This window comes from Oryzias latipes, chromosome 13 (genome assembly GCF_053564925.1).
Source record: "Oryzias latipes strain Hd-rR chromosome 13, Olatipes_Hd-rR_3.1".
In the NCBI taxonomy this organism is placed as follows: Eukaryota; Metazoa; Chordata; class Actinopteri; order Beloniformes; family Adrianichthyidae; genus Oryzias; species Oryzias latipes.
This window is the reverse complement of record NC_136249.1, coordinates 12855722-12871983: the sequence shown is the minus strand read 5'-3', so window position 1 is coordinate 12871983 and position 16262 is coordinate 12855722. Positions and strand designations below refer to the sequence as shown.

The window sequence follows — 16262 nt, the reverse complement described above, 5'->3', positions numbered from 1 at the left end:
TTCCTTAAAATCTTGAATAATTAAACCAGACAAACTTGTTACGCGGCTTAATGCAACATAAGCCTGCCCAGGAGCAAAGGTTTTTTTCAAAGACACAACAACATTATCAATGGTAAGACCCTGAACTTTATGAACAGTACAAGCCCAAGCAAGTTTTAGAGGAAACTGACGTCTCAGACCACCTCTTCCTGTGAGTCGTTCCTCTTCTGGAACAATGGCTACAGAACCTGAGACAAGCCCTGGATGATTTTCATACTGTTTCTTCCGTTGTCTTCCAATGTCTTTATTATCAAAATTCACAAAAACAATTTGTGGAAAGTCAGAGTTTCTATAGACAATATCAGTCACAATTCCACATGCACCATTGACAAGACCATCTGCCACATCAACATTTTTACAAAGCATGACACGTGCATTTTTCCCCAAAAGAAGTCTTCCTGCTAAACAAGTATTGTTAGCGTTTGAATGATTACCACTTAGTAACACTTGTCTACCTGTTTCCTTACAATTTACATAATCTTGAGCTTTAATAGTTACATAATCTGGACAGGATGAATGTAGATGGGTTAAATTATGTTGATTTACTTGACCATTAGTTGGGAAAATATGTAAAGCAGCGCTGCCTTCTCCCGTTTCACGTGACTTCAATTGTTGGATATCACTTTTTAACATTTCAGTACCTTTGCATCGTGTCCTAACTCTGCCGAGTAATTTGGCAAATTCCTGATCTTTTTGGCGTACAATGGTTTCCAGGCAAACAATTTTAAACACACCACACCAAAGATCCATACCCACATTTTCTACATACAATGGTTTTCCTCTCACTGGAGGTAATTGAAAGAAATCCCCAACTGCAATAATACAAACATTTCCAAACAATGCAGAGTTACCAGTTTGCTTTATTTGCCTCAGACGCCCATGAATATATGCTAATAAATTATGATCTACCATGGATATTTCATCAATTATCAAAATCTGTAAACTGCTGTAAATGGCACGTAAAGAATTTAATTTTTCCTCACCCAGTGGTGTGTAAGGTAAGCGGACATCTTTACCAATACAGAAAGTGTTGTGTATAGTACTTGCTTGTACATTAAACGCAGCAATTCCTGTGGGAGCTGTCAACAAAACACAGATGTCATCTACATGACGACAAAGAGGAGACAATAGTCTATTTGATTCATATTGTATTGCTTTAATTAGGTGAGTTTTACCAGTCCCTGCACCTCCTGTTATGAACAGGTGGAATGGTTCTGGCTTTTTTCCCAAAACCTTTTCCACACACCATTTTCTCACTTGGTAAAAAATATCCATCTGAATTTCATTTAAAGAGCGAATTAAAGCCAAGCCATCACTACGAGGCATTTTTGTTTTATTCAGTTGAAAGAAATGGCTATGTTGAGCTGAAACTCTTAAATCAGGAATATCAAATTCCTGTTCATCATCTACACTTTTTTGGTTCTGCAACAACTCTTGACACTCAAGTCTTTCCAATTCTTGCTCAGGGCATAATTCACACCAGCCATCTTCAACTACACCAGCATTATCTATCCCTTGCTGAGCATTAACCAATTTATCACCATCAATTTCAAATTTACTTCTGTTTAATGTTACCACGGACTTTACCAACTGCAGACCTGAATTACCAAGTCTTATCGTGCCCTTATGAAAAAAGTCTTGATACGTTTCAAAACCTTGAGGTTTCAGCTGGCTATCGCTGTAGTATGGCAAAAACAACTGCAGATTGCTTTGATAAAACAGTTCAGGCTGTTTTGTTTCAGAGAACTTAACGTAACGTACAACAGCAGGTTGTGTGCGGGTTCTTTTCACAACATATCCAGTGTTGTTGTTCAACTTTATTCGCTTAGCAGCACTTTCATTTTTTGACAACACACGAAATTCGGAAGCAAATACTGCTAAACACATTGAAGGAAAATCATCACTCTTAGGTCTGTTCTTATATCTATCCACAATGCTTGTCATCCACATATCATCTGTACTAACAGAATGCTTTGATGCTTTTTCTTTTAGTACTTTTAACGGTAAACTCATTTTAACAGTATTTTCACCAACAGGAAGAAACACAACTTTCCGAGAGCACTCTTTCAAATGTGCATTTGTCAGTCTATAAACACTTTCTTGAGCAGATACATCTCTGTTGTGCAAATATGTACTGCCTAATGTTTTTAGACTCTCTTTGGCAGAAGCATTTCCATCCCTGCTTGCTTCCTTTTGTGCACACTGCAATAATAAACCCATTTCCTTCTCTGATTTAGAGATGTAAGAAATGATGTACACAACACATGCGTATGCGTCGACAACAAACTGTATATCCATATTAGCATTCCAGCATTTTAACAGTGGCTTGCTATATTGATTAATCCAAACTTCTTTAAGTTGACGTTTCAGCACAACATGGGTTTTCCGAGCACAACAGTTATATGCAGTTTCAAATGTGCTTTGGTGTAACCCAACAGATTCAAACAAATCCTCAACATTGTCACAAGTTGGCCCATCAGTTGAGAGAGCAGCTTTAATGTGTGCAATCAATGCAGAAGCCTCTTTTTTCTTCAATTGCTGTGTCTGTGCATTTTCTTTACAGTTGCAAGACTCTTTCTGTGATAACACACATTGACAAGACTGTGTCTCTTCAGCACTTGTGCTACGTGATATGAATGTACGCGCAGAAGGTGGTCTAGGAAAATTAAAACGACACACAGTTCCTTTTTTTTTACATGTTTTCGCATGTGTTTCAGAGTGTTTTTGCACAGATGTTACAATTTCCAGTAAGTCAATATTTGATGGTAACTCACAAGTCACATAACGATCAATAAATGCAATCACTTCAGCATCTGTATTTCTGTCAATTACAGGTGCATCCTCTATCCAAAACAGGCAATGAAGATGTGGTGAGCCTCGTTGCTGAAACTCCACCCTATAAAAATAATCCTTAATTTTTCCTATAGGACATGCAGGCGACATAAGAACCTCTTTCAGAAAACAATGCCAACGAAAATCAAACATCCGAGCAGCAGTGACAGGATTCCGACGCAAAAGCTCACATCTGTCTGCCCATTCCAACTGCTCCACAGTTTCAGTTCTACCTTCGTGCTTCAGAATGCAGGAAAGTAAATTCTTCCACCGCATATCAGCTGAAGAAAATGAACAGAACCATGTGGGGATTCCAAGCTGCCTCACACAAGCCATGAGGTCTTTCTGGGCCGCCTGCCAAAAAGCTGGCGTACCTCTAATTGGTTTTAAAAATCGGTACCCATCATCAAATTCCAACATCCTTTTAATGGAATCATCACTATTCAACAACTCTCCAGTAACTACTCGTTTATTTTTAAAATTATACTTACCTTTTCTTACTGCAATCGAAACATTTGAAACGACCTTTTCTAATTCTGTCATATATTGGGCAAAAAAAATATATTCCACATTTTGTGCAAAACGACAATCAGCATTAAGAATCCTGTTGTTAAAATATCGTGATAGAGTTAAAGGATGTTGTCTTCCATCATGATATGTTGGTCCACCCTTGGGAAACAACACAGGAAAACACTTAGCCTCATTTGTAATATCGGACAACAACTTCACCGGACTATTGCCTTCAGCGGGAGCTACATTCAAAATGTGATCAAAATATTGATCCAAAGCCTCTTGACCAATGTCTACTGGCATTAGACAAGTGTCCTGGAACATGCAATGCTGCTGTCTATCATGCAGAAGTTCATCTCCTAAAACATTTGAAACGTCAACATCTGCAGTGCATTCAACATTTTTTTCTACAACATCAGATTTTTCTTTACAAAAACCATTAATCCAATCATTATTAAATTTCACGTTGTTATAATAAGAATTATGGCTTTGTAAAAACTGTAAAGCCTGCTTAACACGTTCCGTATCAACATACTGATATTCATAATGTCCTTTATAAGTAAGCTTCCGTTTTAATTTCACAGGCACAAGAGAACCCTCAATAGACATGCGTGGTAACAAAAAACTGGTTTGTTCAGTATTTGCAGGAACACAAGTAATAGGTCCATGCACACCATTCTGCCCACCTTTGGGCAATGCTAACAGTTTCATAAATGGAATATGTAACGCTATTAGATGTTGTTCTAATTGATTTAAACATGCCAATTCTGCTGGTATAGGTTCAAGTTCTAAGTTATTTTTAACACTTTCAGCTGGTACTTGACCTTTTTTTATTTTAGCATGACACGTGTAACAAATCCACAACTTGCTTCTTGGTGTTTTCATCCATTCACAATTTTTTGAGCAGTTAGCATTACAGGTATGCAAATAATCAGAAGTGATACATTGATCAGCAATAAGTTCAAGTCCTGCATTACTGTAGGACTCTTTTCTACAATGTAATACTTGATGTTCAAATAACAACCTATGACATACACAACAAACAAACCCGGGTCCATCCTTAACTTTATCCAAAAATTGTTTCATCACAACATCAAACTCTTCTAACCGTTCTTTATTCAATTGTCGCTTCAATTTATTCCCATCCAACACACTTTTCCTAAAGTGAGGATCTTGATGATATTTTCTAGAACTCAGTGCTTTAACATTTTCTCTATGAGTAACATTACTGTGATATTTTCTAGAACTCAGTGCTTTAACATTTTCTCTATGAGTAACATTACTGTGATATTTTCTAGAACTCAGTGCTTTAACATTTTCTCTATGAGTAACATTACTGTGATATTTTCTAGAACTCAGTGCTTTAACATTTTCTCTATGAGTAACATTACTGTGATATTTTCTAGAACTCAGTGCTTTAACATTTTCTCTATGAGTAACATTACTGTGATATTTTCTAGAACTCAGTGCTTTAACATTTTCTCTATGAGTAACATTACTGTGATATTTTCTAGAACTCAGTGCTTTAACATTTTCTCTATGAGTAACATTACTGTGATATTTTCTGGAACTCAGGGCTTTAACATTTTCTCTGTGAGTAACATTACTCTGATATTTTCTTTTACTCATTTCCTTAACATTACATTTGTGTAACAAATCCAATTTATACTTGTTTTTACTTCCATTTTTTTTTTTATCTCTGTGTAAAGGATCAGTTCTGTATTTTGCAGCACTACGTTCTTTAACACACGTTCTATAGATAGCATTTTTCTTATACTTATTTTTACTCAATTCCAATGCTCTGGATCTATGCAAAGAATCAGATTCATTTTTCCTTTTACTCATATCTTTTTTCTTTTGTTTATGCTGTTCAATTATTTGATAATGCATTTTGTGGTAAAAGGATCTCTTTTTTTTTAGATACTTAGAAAAAGAAGATTCACCAACTGAATCACAACTAACATTATGTGGTTGAAAAGAACGGCATCTTAGCAGTGGTGTGTCAGAACAAATACTATTGCTTTTACACCAATTGGCACATCCAGCTTCACCACTACAATGAACACAGACAACAACCTCATAATATTTCTTATCACATTCTCGCAAATAAATTCCTTGATTTCCAAATATTCTATTTACAGGCTTATACTTTCTCCATATGCTACCATTGTGTACAAAAATTTCTACTCCCAAAACATTTGAAGTAGCTTGAATGTCAATCTCAGATACAAAACTGCCAACATATTTCATACGTGACTTCTGAATGTACTCAGACACTGTTCCATAGCCTTTCTCCAGCAACTTCATATGAATGTCACTGTTCTTTAGCATAAACTTAACAACAGCCAGTCGAACTCTTCTATGACAATTTTCAGATCCACTAATGACTCGAGAAATAGCACGAAAAAAACTATTGCCATCATTTAATGTGACCTCTGTCTTACAAATAGAACCAAGCGTTACATTATTAGTTGGAATGTCTTCATACTGCTTCACAAAATCTAAATCAATATGTTTTGACAACAAAACTGCACTCTCAAACGACAATGGATAAAAACTGAAAGCATTTTCAACTAAATTGTTACTTTGATAGATTTCACTGTTTTGGTGATCATTGTTAACCAATGCACTAAACAAAACTTCATTACAATCACCAACTTCAGACCTGCCATGTTTAACACTCTTGCAATCTCCTTCTGACAGCATTTCTGAGTCTCTTTTGCGTTGCCTCATATTATGACCCAAATTATTTTTTTCCATAGATTTACACAACCCAAAACAACGCTGCTGCTGAAAAATTTCAACGCAAGTTACAACTTCATAATGACACTCATTTATATTTTGCAAATATATGCCTTGTTTAGATATGGCCTTACGTTGACAGGCATATTTCAACCAACGTTCATTGTGAAATGTATACACACTCACACCCAAGTAGTCAGCTGTAGCTTGAATTTCAACCTCTGTAGCCCAACTACCAGAAAATCTCATTCTAGAAACATTGAGATATTCATCCACAGACATATTTTCAGATCTCAAAAGAGAACTATAATTTCCAACATTCTTTTGTAAATGTGTGACAACTGCACGTCTTAACTTTATGTGATTTTTCTCTGTACCACTAATAACTTTGGACACAGCCCTAAAAAAACAATTGCCATCGGCTACTATATGATCAGTTTGACATGGAATTCCCAACATATCAACCTCTAGAGGGTTAGAACAAGCAGTGTTTTCACAATGCACATTCAGTTGTTTACACAATGCTTGTGTAACATCAAAATCAACAGGGTAAAACTCAAGTTTCTTTGATGAAACATCACCAAGAAACTCAACATCCAAACTAGCTTCATTAGCATCATACCATTTTGTCTTCTTTGATTCACGTTGCACAGTAGAAAGCTTACGCTTTCTGTTACTTTCATGCAACAGTAAGGGACTAGTTTGAACATCTAAACTGCACCCGAAACCAAACTGTGACCCAGTATTTAATCCAGTTTTACAATCCTTCTCAAGCACACTTTGTTTATTTTTCTCACTATGATCATTGTCAGTAACAGCAACGGATGCAATTTCAAAAGCCATTTCTTTCCCTGCAAGTGAAATACTCAAGCAACAAATATAATTGTATAAATCATTAAGACTAGGAAGGTACATGATAATACTTCTTCCATTTACATCTGCCATTCCAGTACCACTGCGTGCATGTGAATCCACCACAGCATAATGGCCGTTTTCTGAAATAACAGCACAAGTACTACTGCCTATGGTCAAAAAACATGTTTTATACTTGACAAGCATGTGCTCCAGTCCCTTTTTAAGAGTTATCACTTCACCACTGTCAACAAATTTACCATTACTCACATTAACAATCCCAGAAACGTATTCACCATACTCAAACTTAAATAATTTACCATCAATTTCAGAATCCATGGGCAAATCAGGTACTGACAAAAACTTCAAATTTCCAGGGATGATTTTGTTTTCACACACCGAGGAGTAAAGCTGATCACCAAGAAACACAACATGGTCCAAGTCTGTTGCCTCCCACTCAAAAACACTACGATCCGTGTGTTTAGCCATACTCACCAGGGCTATTGCCATGCACTGCACACCTCTGTTTTGAAGCTGCCGATCTCCTTGATGAAAAGATCCCCTTACACAACGTTCTGTGTCAAATCTGTTACAATTGTTTTCATTTAAAATCACTGAAGATGATTTTTTTTTTAAATTAATGCATTTTTTTCCAATTTTCAATGAATTTTTGCGTTCCATTAACACTTTACATTGTTCGCCAACCACAACTTTGTCATTTAACTCCTGAACATGTTCTTTTATAAAACCAGTCTGTCTTTTGCCCAAAACTGACTGATTCACACGTGCATCCTCTGCTCCCAAACCAAATGTATTATTACACCCATCCCAAGAAGCTTCTTTCACAAACATTGAACTGATGCCAAACCATTCTGCATTCAAAGACTTTTTCAAGTTCCAAATGTGCAACATCAAGTCATTAAAGCAACTGTTGAAAACAGCCACAGATGTTCCAATATTAGAAAACATTCCAGATGAATCTCGTGCACCACAATCGACCACAACAAAATACTCTTTGTGATGAATGACAGCACAAACGAAACCCTGCAAATCCAACAAACACAGATCTTCCTCCATCAGTCGCTCCTGCATCATTTCATACAGTGAAAAATCTTCACTCTTTGAATCACCAGAATACACAGGCTCATTGATAGCAACATCCCAAATTCTTCCAAACACACTGAGCTTTTCAGAAACCTTGAATAACTTTTCGGAATTGTTCACACATCCATCACTTCCATTAAATGAACAAACCAACTGCACACCTTCATTTCTAATATTGTCAACATCAGCGTCCCTCCATGTACACACTGGAGCAACAACATGGTTGATTGCAGCCACAACACAACATGTAAGAGATGTTGTACTATCACTTGAATGTGTTAATCTTACTTTCATTCCAGAAATCAAAGGCTTCTGTATTTGCTCCTGACACACACAACCAGAAGTTTTACCTTCTTCTTGAACCTTACACACTTTGGTGCGACGCATATTAAATCCCTTCTTTCGTGGCATCTATAAAAAAAATATATAAAAATGAAACCACCAGTAAAATAAGATCATCATTTCTATTATGTATACCTAAAGCAATACATTTATGCCACACAGACCAATAATCAAAAACAAACAATATTTTCAGACTATTGGAAAATAGTTCTACACAAATAAAAGTAAAAATAATAATAAATGTGTCCTAAAATACAGTGTTCCCCAACCCCCGGGCCGCGGACCGGTACCGGTCTGTGGGTCATTTGGTACCGGGCCGCACAGAAATAATAACTTACTTCCGTTTTTTTTATATCTGAATCTGAAAGAAGTTTTATTTAGAAAAGTTGCCCGATTCTGTGCGACTGTCACACCCGTCTGTCAACAGTAACGCAGACCAAGGTGCTCCTCTCGGCCACGTGATAAGTTACTGCTAAAATAAAACCCAGAAGCTAGCAAAATGAGCCTAGGGGAAAAGGCCCGGCCAGGAGACAGGAGGAGCCTTCCACTTCCAGAAAAGAAAGCTACACTTAACAGACAGTACTTTTTTGCACCATGAGTATGAGAAGGGGGGAGGATGATGAGACCCATGCAATGTTCCATTCATGGGTGTCAAAATTAAAGCTCGGGATGTGTGTTGTCACGTATCTGTTACTCCTTCTGCGTGGCGTTGCTACAGTAATCCTCCACCAACATCTCAAAGACCGATCCATTAACTTAAAAAATGTGCAATAAAGTTTATTGAAAAAAGAAACCTTATCCGTGAAAACCTTGAATTACGTCATACCGGGCCGTGGCGCTAACTAGGTTGGGGAGCACTGCTATAGATTATTAAACACTGCAAATTTAACTTACCTTTACCAAACTCTTAACTGGCTTACAAAACAAAAGGCTCTCTGGAAAAACCAGCAAACAGCTCCTCTCTGTTGTCCAGAAATGGTCAGCCACTGGTGTGGAAGATCCCTCAGAGCAAAACTCTGGAGTTACAAATAAAATGTAAAAGGAATAAAAAAAATTAACATTTATTTAAAACAAATACATAAACTTTAATAGACATAAAATGGTAAATGCTCTCTGGGAGGCTAATCCATAGAGGAGGTCCATTAAAACTGAATGAGGCCTTTCAGTGTGTTTTAACTTTTGGGATAACCAAAAGGCCTGTATCAGAGGACCTCAGGGTCCAGAGGGGATCATACTTTAAAATATCAGATAAATATGAAGGCCCAAGACCATACAAACATTTATAAACTAATAAAAACTTTAACATCAATCCTAAAGCGAACAGGAGGCCAAGCAGCCATTTTAAAATCTGTGTTCCTGCAAATATATTCATACTGGCTGCCACACACTTATAGATTATTTGAAGAAATTTATACACAAATTTAACATGTGTCCTATATTAGATTATTAAACACTGAAAATTGAACATAAAACCTAAAAAGTACTAAATACGTTGGAACTGATCTTCAGTGGAAATACCCACGGGTCGGCAGGCGTTTATAAACCGCGGTCAGGTGAGCCGACATCTGTGGAAGTGCGGTCTCGCTAGCCGTCACTGACTTTTTGCATGCGGGTTTACATCATAGTTTACATCATAGTTTACGGTGCACACCGCCAGCGAGCTGAAAAGACGGTATAAAGCGCTAATATCACCCATGTCAGTTACTCATCAAATAACATGTACTGTGCTCAGAAATCAATGAGAGATATTGCAGCTCTAGATTGTCTTTTGATGTACAGATTTATTCCTTTATTGCATGTCTGACCATTCTATAATCAACTACCAAGAAGAATGTGTTTGTTTGAAATTATGCAATCAGACAGATTCTAAAGGTGAGTTTGAACACTAACAAGTGTTTTGTGTGTTGTTGAGCACGGCATGGAATGAAACAGAAATAAAGATTCTCCACGTAAAATGACATCTGATCCAGTCATGTCAATTCATTCTAAAGTGGCTTCTGTCCAAGATTACACAAAACTTTCAGTGGATTATTGTTGTTAATGATGTTCACTAATATAACAGCAAGTTTGAAGAAGATTTACTGTATAAAATTAGAGATATTGCCATTATAGTCTCACTGAGGCTGTCTCATTCAGTCAGCATAACATGGAAACCACCCAAAATGCCAATTTATTAAAAGATTACACAAACATTTCAATGGATTATTGTTAGTTATGCCTTTTCATTCATAGTATTACGTATAACCATCCAAAATAAAATTTGGTACAAAGGTGACGCCAAACATTTAACATATTATTGTTGGAAGTGTTGTTCACTAACTACACGGCAAGTTTAAACAAATTTGACTGAAGAATATAAGAAAGTCAAGTTATAGACCACTTCACAGTCATAGTGTAATATTTAAACCTTACAAAATACCCTTTTTTCAAAGGTGACGCTAAACGTTCACTGGATTATTGTTAGTAATGGTGTCCATGATCATCACAGCAAGTTTGAAGAAGAATGACTGTAGAAAAGTAAAGATATTGACATAATAGACCAATTCAGGCCTCCTTATTCATAGTATAAAATGTTTATAAACCGGTTAAAGTGGCATTTTGGGTGGATCAAATGTTCTTTAACTATGAAGGCAGGATGCCTAGGAGAATTAAACTTTAATATCTGTAATTTTCTCCTGTCAATATTCTTCAAAATTGCTGAGATTATCATGAACATTATTACCAACAATAATCCAGTGACTTTTTTGTGTAATCTTTTAATAAATTGGCATTTTGGGTGGTTTCCATGTTATATGCTGACTGAAGGAGACAGCCTGAATGAGACTATAATATCAATATCTCTAATTTTATACAGTAAATCTTCTTCAGGCTTGCTGTTATATTAGTGAACATCATTAACAACAATAATCCACTGAAAGTTTTGTGTAATCTTGGACAGAAGCCACTTTAGAATGAATTGACATGACTGGACCAGATGTGTCATTTTACGTGGAGAATCTTTATTTCTGTTTCATTCCATGCCGTGCTCAACAACACACAAAACACTCTTGTTAGTGTTCAAACTCACTTTTACATTCTGTCTGATTGCATATATTTCAAACACACACATTCTTGGTAGTTGATTATAGAATGGTCAGACATGCAATAAAGGAATAAATCTGTACATCAAAAGACAATCTAGAGCTGCAATATCTCTCATTGATTTCTGAGCACAGTACATGTTATTTGATGAGTAACTGACATGGGTGATATTAACACTTTATACCGTCTTTTCAGCTCGCTGGCGGTGTGCACCGTAAACTATGATGTAAACTATGATGTAAACTATGATGTCAACGCGCATGCAAAAAGTCAGTGACGGCTAGCGAGACCGCACTTCCACAGATGTCGACCGCGGTGTTTAAAAAGTATTATGTGAACTGCTATATATTTGATCAATTAGAAAGGAGTTTCACTACTTAATGTGGTTTAAAAACTGTAAAAACTACGTTCGAATTCCAAGAACTATAAAGATGGCGGAATGACTACAAAAACCGATCTCTGAAACGGATAGAAAGTTGTTGTTTGTCGATCAGTATCGATTCTACGTGTCATTTTGTACATTTGTGTCCGTTAAAAAGAAAATTCGTCGGTTGGTTTGCTTTAAAAAGTATTTTAAAAATTACGTTCGAATCAAATTGCCATGACCACTTCCGGTTCAACGAAGGAAAAGTTCAAATCATTTACGTTCGTCCTATCGATTTTAAACTTGTACGGTTTTTATTCAAAAAAATTGTTTATCAGAGGGTGAGTAGTGTTGTCTTAAGGCCTGTTCACACCGGGACGAATTTCGCCGGCGATTTTCGCCGACGTTTAACGCCTCGTGACTAAACAAAGGCCACCAACGAGAGTGTGCACACCGACGCGAAAAAACGCCAGGCGTTAAAGCGTCAAAAAAAAAAAACGCCTCGGGTTCGTTTTTTTTTTCGACGCGTCGCGTCGAAATCTACTCGACCAATGAGAACGGCGCTTTTGCTCACGTGTCTGGAGCTTCTGAAGTTACAGTAAAACACAACTTGGGGGCGCTCAAACACAAAACTGCCTTGCTGAGCACACATACCAGCGAAGAAGATAGACGCCAAGTAGCGTCTACACAGCCGCGAAGCAATAATGACGGACATTCTAAAACATCCCCGAACCAAGCACCAGTTGGAGCTACTGGTGCTTGAAATATTCATGTTTTCTTTGTTTGATTCTGACAAGCGTGTAAATACTTGCTCTCTTCTTCTGAGGGAAAAGCGAGTTTAAGAAGCGTAAAGTTGCGCAGCGCCACCTTGTGTACAGGAGTATTTCTGTTTTACATTAAGCGCCATCTAATGTCAGGGAATGAAATTGCATGTTCACTCCACTCATCGTCAGCGAAAATCGCCTGGGTGTGAACACAAAAAACGTGGCGAAAAACGCTGGCGAATAACGCCTGGCGAATATTCGTCCCGGTGTGTACGGGCCTTTAGTGTGAAAAAGGTCGTTGATTTACAGTAACGGTCCTTTTAAAGTCGCGGGAAAATTCATAATGGTCGTGACTAACCTCGAGTAAAGTTGAAGACCTCCTCCTTCTTCTCACTGGGGGTCCGGTGGTCTTCCTTGCTGGTCAGGAGCGTCGAAGATCGAAGTGTAGTAGAAATGAGGAAAGCCCTTAAAAGAGCTGTTTTTGCTCTAGTTCGGCAACCTTGAGTGAAATTCTCCGTGGGGTGTGGTTCTCCAGTCGTCCAGCAGGGGTCGAGTAGAGGGAAGATTGATATGAAAATCCCCTGGGGTGATTGGCTTGACCAGCTGCTTGACTCAAGGTTTCCCTTTTCTCGTTCGTATTTGATGAAGTAGGTTGATTACATGTTATTTTTTCATGAAATAATAGAAGTTCTACTTAGTTTAGTTCCTTATGTATGTGTAGAACATTTTATAGTAATTATTGTATTGATCATTAATCCGTTGTTGAACATTCTAGCTATTGAGTTTGTTCTCATTTGCATGAGCTCTCCCATGGACCAATCAGACAGCTCCGTTTTTAGTTTGACTCCCAAGGGTTGAAATCTAATAAAATTACATTCCAATCCCAAAGTGGTGGTGTGCTGTCTTCTTTGTGTTATGTCTGTGTGTTTTGTGGGTGATTCTGTTAGATAATTCTCACAAGAAACGTGTGCTATTCCGGGGTCGTGACGTCATACTTCCCATGATGCTTTGCTGGTGGGGGAAATTTCAAAAGAACTCTCTTTTTAATCCCTTGGAGAGTTTGTTTCCAATAAGCAATAATTTTACAGTACTGTTGAGATGTGCTTTGTATGATGTGAAGGGTAGAGTTCCAAAATATTTTTTAACTTAAAAACCATAACTTTGGGTGGTGTTGCCAACAAAGGTGTTCCAAGATACAGGCTGGTTCAACTTAACGTCAGTTCATTCTGAATAGAGTCAGTCTCCTGCAAAACAGTTGATCATCAAGTGATCCTCAGAAGACTCAGACTTTGTCAGAATTCCTGTTCTCTCCTGTAACTCCTGGAAAGCCTTCAAAGATCGGCATCATGCAGTTCCCTGAATTTCATAACAATTTGGACACCCCGTGCTTTCTACTTTTCTATCTCAGGTGTTTACATAAAGCGCTTGACACGAAACAAAAGTGGCGCATTACCGCCACCACCTAGTCTGGAGGGGAACTACTACTATTTAACACGGAGAATGACACCTATTTGTCAAAGTACAAACATAATACATATGAACATTTTACAAAGACTATTTATGAATCTGCTATGTTTTGACCATGGAAAACGTGGCCGATTTTCTAAATAATAAAATTACAAACACTTTGGTGGCGATTTAATGTATTTGTTCAGAAATAAACCCTCAAGTCATTAGTCTATGGCAATATTTTTTTTTTTTGCCGCTGAACGATTTACAGGGTCTTGCGAGGAGGCTTTTTTTCAGTAGTTTTCTCTTCCGTCTTACTGAAAATAGCTTTGAATATGAATCTGACCCTGTTCCTGTTGGCAATAATTCAACCATTTCTTGTGAGATCAAACCGAAAACGAGCAGATATGCAGCATCACAGGACAGCAAGGAGGAGAAGTTGACGTCTCAGAAGATTTCCTCTGGATGGCCTGGCCAGACATGAACAACCTGTGAGTCAAACTTAAAGTTTTTTTTTTTTTTAGTTTAACTTTTTTAGTTAAAGCATTTGTCACTAATTGTTCTTAAGGTTACACAATCTGCTGGGTAAGAGTTTAACATTCTTTTTCAACATTGAGTTGTATAGTCTAACTACATGAAACACTTGACACCTGAGTTCAAAGTTTAGTATTTTTTATTCAGAGTCAAACCATATCACTTGTTTGAAAACAAAAATACTTTCATTTATTAAATACTTTCATTTTTCACCCAGTAAAAAAAAAACACAAGATTTTTCAGCATTTAAAAATACTTCATAAACTAAAATGTAAGACATCAAAAATAAATAGAAACATTCAAAAAATGAGATTTAATTTCCTCAATGAAATACATTAATGTTCCATTTTACAGAGTCTTCCACGTCTCTACTGCTTTGCCAACAGAATAGGGTGATTAAGGTGGTTAAATGTTTCTCGTAGACCCTATAGTGCTGCTTATCAAACGTGGAGCTTTGTTAGATGCATCTAACTCTGAAATCTCAGCTTCCTGAGACAAACAGCTGAAAGGTTTTTTATCAGAGTAAACTTATACCCTTGTGAGGATCTCCTGTTGTAATTTTGTGAACATCGGACAAAGCACAGAGAAAATACAGGGCAGAATGTGCCCCATGCAATAACTAGGTGGCGCTATAGAGCTCGTCCAAAGTTGTCATATCCATGGGTTAAGAATGGAAGCTTCATCATATCCATTGATTTTCAGTGAGATCGGACAAGGAATGTGCACGTGAGAGCAACATTTGGGCATGGCGAGACGCCCAACTTTGCCGCTCTGTCACGACCACACCCCCGCTTTGAAAGTTATGGTTTTTTATCAGAGTAAACTTCAATGGTTTTTCAACAGGTGGACGTCATTTTGAGGTGTGTTTGCTCATCCTACTTGGAGCAGTGATGCTCCAAGTAAAACATGTCATTTCCTGTTGCCAACAGGTGGCGCTACACCTTTTCCGGATTCTTCCACCTCTGATGTGTTCAGAGTCAGACTACAATCATGCACATAAACTTTGGATCAGATTGGATTATGCATGGCTGAGTAATGGCCATTTTTCTTTTCATGGCGTGTTTTCGAAATGACCTCCATTTTCGACGCGCGCCACGGTTACAAACAACCGTAAAAACTTAAAAGCTTCGCAATTTAACATCGGACATGTGTTTAGTTTACAAAACCAAAGTTTGGAGTAATTATTCACAAATCTCTAGGAGGAGTTCGTTCTAGAAGGAGGCCTGCGAATGACCAAAATACACCAAAAATGACATATTGACACCAATATAGCAGACTTCCTGTGCAACTGACAGCTTGGTCCCAAGAGACTTTTTTGTAGGTTTGCATCTGATGAACATGTCCTGTAAATATCAAGCTTGTATGTTAAAGAACATGGCGGGGCTCGCGAAAACAAACATTGTAGGTGGCGCTATCGAGCCGTTTTTGTGCACTTATGCAAGTGCTGTCTATATAAGTTGGAGATATGTAAGAGGCATCTCATTCTGAAATCTCAGCCTCGTGATACAAACGGCTGATTTTTTATGAATTTTTAATTATCTGACTGCAACGCAATCAACCACTTCCTGTTTGGCGGTGGCTTGCGCAGGCACCATCAGGTGTACACCCATGAAACTTTAAACGATGAGAGAAAACCCTTGTGAGTATCT

At 37.5% G+C, this 16262-nt stretch overlaps 2 long non-coding RNA genes across 3 annotated transcripts in view; one reads left to right on the top strand and one right to left on the bottom strand.

Moving 5' to 3' along the window:
• The window catches only part of LOC110016248 (uncharacterized), a 285661-nt gene that overhangs the window by 164827 nt on the left and 104572 nt on the right, over positions 1–16262 (top strand). The window lies entirely within an intron of this gene.
• Positions 245–13171, bottom strand: LOC144981523 (uncharacterized). Its single transcript, XR_013647141.1, has 3 exons — positions 12989–13171; positions 9316–9437; positions 245–8490 (listed from the first exon to the last, which is right to left on the bottom strand). It is a non-coding gene; the product is annotated as an uncharacterized LOC144981523 (long non-coding RNA).